The sequence below is a fragment of the Gymnoscopelus microlampas genome (assembly GCF_963454915.1).
Source record: "Gymnoscopelus microlampas genome assembly, chromosome: 3".
Lineage (NCBI taxonomy): Eukaryota > Metazoa > Chordata > Actinopteri > Myctophiformes > Myctophidae > Gymnoscopelus > Gymnoscopelus microlampas.
The window spans coordinates 27,906,666-27,909,767 of NC_139940.1; the positions used below are offsets into that span (position 1 = coordinate 27,906,666).

The 3,102-nt window shown below is 44.5% G+C and overlaps 1 protein-coding gene across 3 annotated transcripts in view; it reads right to left on the bottom strand.

Moving 5' to 3' along the window:
* The window catches only part of nr4a3 (nuclear receptor subfamily 4, group A, member 3), a 27,686-nt gene extending 24,803 nt beyond the window's left edge, over positions 1-2,883 (bottom strand). Inside the window, exon 1 of one of the 3 annotated variants that reach the window (XM_084053730.1) lies at positions 2,529-2,883. The gene's annotated coding sequence lies outside the window, so the exon portion shown is untranslated. Of the gene's footprint in view, positions 50-2,528 lie in introns of those variants that run through there. The other 2 variants (XM_084053731.1, XM_084053729.1) reach the window with 2 other exon arrangements.
* Positions 2,884-3,102: the final 219 nt, after the last annotated feature.

Genomic DNA, 3,102 nt, shown 5'->3' on the forward strand with positions numbered 1-3,102 from the left:
CACTGCGCGCAGCAGCACCAGCACATTTCAAGGCCCCGAGCGCCCCCTCTCTGCCACACAACTCTCCCCCAGATGCAGTGCTTCTGCTCCTGACTCTGTCTGAAGACCGCTCTACCTTTCACTTGTAGGCTGTTCCCAGACTAGCCTACACAAATCTGTAACAATTTAACAAATTGATACATAATGCATTTCTTTGATCTAACATAATAACATCTCTCTAGACCAGGGGTCTTCAACGTTTTTCAGGCCAAGGACCCCCTAGCTGAGAGAGAGATGAAGCGGGGACCCCTATACATATTGTATAAAATTGTGTCACAGATTAAACTTTTTTTTTTACTTGGTTTTATCTTTTTTCCCTCTACACCAAACCTCTTTGCCAAAAATAGTCGATCTACAAGCTCACAACACCTTGCAGCAGGAGCCAGGAGGCATTGTGAGCTTGTAGATCTGCTATGTTTTGCTAAAGTTCTCCTCAAAATAGGAATGCTAGGGTTCAAGTGGTTAATGTAAAAAAAAAAAAAAATCCTATCGCCCAAAGATTTGGAGGCCCCCCTGTTGTAACTCTGAGGACCCCGGACACCCTGTTGAAGACCCCTGATCTAGACTGAATAAGAAATGCACTTTTCACAACCTCACCCTGGACCAGGGTGAATCGTACGCGTCAGGTTGAATCGTATGCGTAATTCTAACGCCCACGCAAATAAATTACACATAGAAGGCCTATACGTGGGATTACTCTTCCACTAAAGTTGAGACGTCCTATGAAGTTTTCTATATATGCTCCTTCTCCTCCACCACCCCCTCTTTCCACCCAGGCGACGGGTGAGTAGCTACAGCCTACTGGGCCGCCTGCACCGGTAACCAAGAGAACGGCACAAGAGCTGGAAAGCACGCGGCCTGGAGCGCCGGTAGCCCCCGGTAGCCCCCCGCGCCAATAAGCCAGACAGCGGCGAGGCTTCCAGCAAACAGAGAGAGAAAAGAGGAAAGATAAAGGAGGCTGGAGAAATATACAAGTACAGTAAATTAGCTCAGAGAGCCAGACTGTCAGGTGTGCACGCGCATGTGTGTGTGTGTGTGTGTGTGTGTGTGTGTGTGTGTGTGTGTGTGTGTGTGTGTGTGTGTGTGTGTGTGTGTGTGTGTGTGTGTGTGTGTGCGTGTGCGTGCGTGCGCTTCTACATGTGAAAGAAAAGGGAGAAAGAAAGAACAAAAATATAGAAAAGGGAGAAACAGAACAGGCGAAAAGTGATGAAATAAAAGCATGGAAGTAGGCTAAACGTATATGTTTGCGTTTGTTTCAACCATAGAGTTATAATATATCGGTTTCAACGGGTGAGTGTGATCATGAAGTGCAAAGTAGCCTATGGAATGCATGTGTATGATGGCGGAAACGGACAACATTTAGAGGCACAACAAGGATTTCACAGAGAGATATTAATGTGGGTTTATTATGGTCAATGGACACGGGTGTTTTTCCTCTGATGGCTGCGTAGCCTACTTAGTGAAGAAGACAGTTTGACTGAAGACAGTTTGACTGCAGTGCTGACTGACATTCACGGTTGGCCACCAGTCGGGAGACAACTCACACTCCATGCATTGAGCCTTTGGCAATGTGGACTGTTTGGAAAACAACAGTCACCTTTTAGGTATAATCCTCATACCTGCTTCACGCCAGGCAATGAGGGGAAAAAAAAGATAGTTTGGCACAAGTTGGCAGACACATTCTTTGTAGCTAATTGCAGTGACTTACTGTGACTATAATGCTATTTGCTAGCCGTTTAAAATAAAAAATGAATTTATGAAAGAAAAGGTCGCGCGCGCGCACGCACGCTCGCACACACACACACACACACACACACACACACACACACACACACACACACACACACACACACACACACACACACACACACACACACACACACGCGCACGTGTGGATCTCTTAGTTATGAACTATTGATACCATACCGCAGTAATAAATAAATAGAACAAAATATGTGGATTGAGACAAAAGCTGATTTGAGATAAGTCAAATGAAATAAAAAAGGGGTTTCATGGCTCAGCTCTCAGTTCTTATCTGAATGTAGGTTCATTTCGACTTAGACCATTAGTGCGTCTGTGTCCACTATTCATTGCGAGTGAGAGAGCGGCATCCCATTTCCATGACAACCGGAAAGAATATGATACCTTCCCCGAGTAAATTGAATTCAAATTCAGCTCCATCTGCCCCCGGCGACACCGTGCGCGCACTCATCCTATGCCTATGGTCTACACTACAGGCAATAGGACTGCCGTGCTGCCGAGCAAAGCATTGCCATATCAACAGGTTTCTCGCAGAAAGTTTGAGAGTAGCTACAGACAGTGTCGAAAATTCGAAATCAAATGTCAAAATATATCAAGTAGGCTATTTACGAACATATTGCATTTATAGTATTTTGTTCTGTCCTGTGTGGTCATCTCATCTCTATAATCTAATCTATAGAATATCACGTAAAGTCATTCATTCGGAGATGTCATAGCCATTTACTTACTTGTTTGCTGTAGAGGTTCCGTCTTTACATATGGCAATAACCTCGTATAGAGTATCCTGTGTATATCCAGAATAATCACCAAAGGTAAAAAAATAAATAAAAAAAAGATAATAAAGGAAAAAAATATGTAATATTGGAAAGATAGGCTACAAGATGAAAATCGGCAAAAAGTTTAGCCTTTTTCCCTCATTTCCTTCTTTCTTAGTCTAAAGTAAAGTAGAATAAACTCCTATGAGTACAAGGAGTGTGTTGCGTCCGATCCCTTGTGTGCGTGTGTGTATGTGTGTGTCAATGATGATGCCTGCTGCAAATGTGAAGTTGTAACGCGGGTTTGTTTATGTGCGCGGTCTGAGGGAGAAAGTCTAATAGAGCATTTATGTGAGTCTGCCTCCTCATAGAGCGGCTGGTATGCGCTACGTCAATGTGACGCCATGGGAGAGGTGACGTCACTCACTGTAGCTGCTCCCCTCGCTGTACAGTACTAGAAACATAAGCCCCGTGCGCTGTGCCAGAGAGAGAGAGAGAGAGAGAGAGAGAGAGAGAGAGAGAGAGAGAGAGAGAGAGAGAGAGAGAG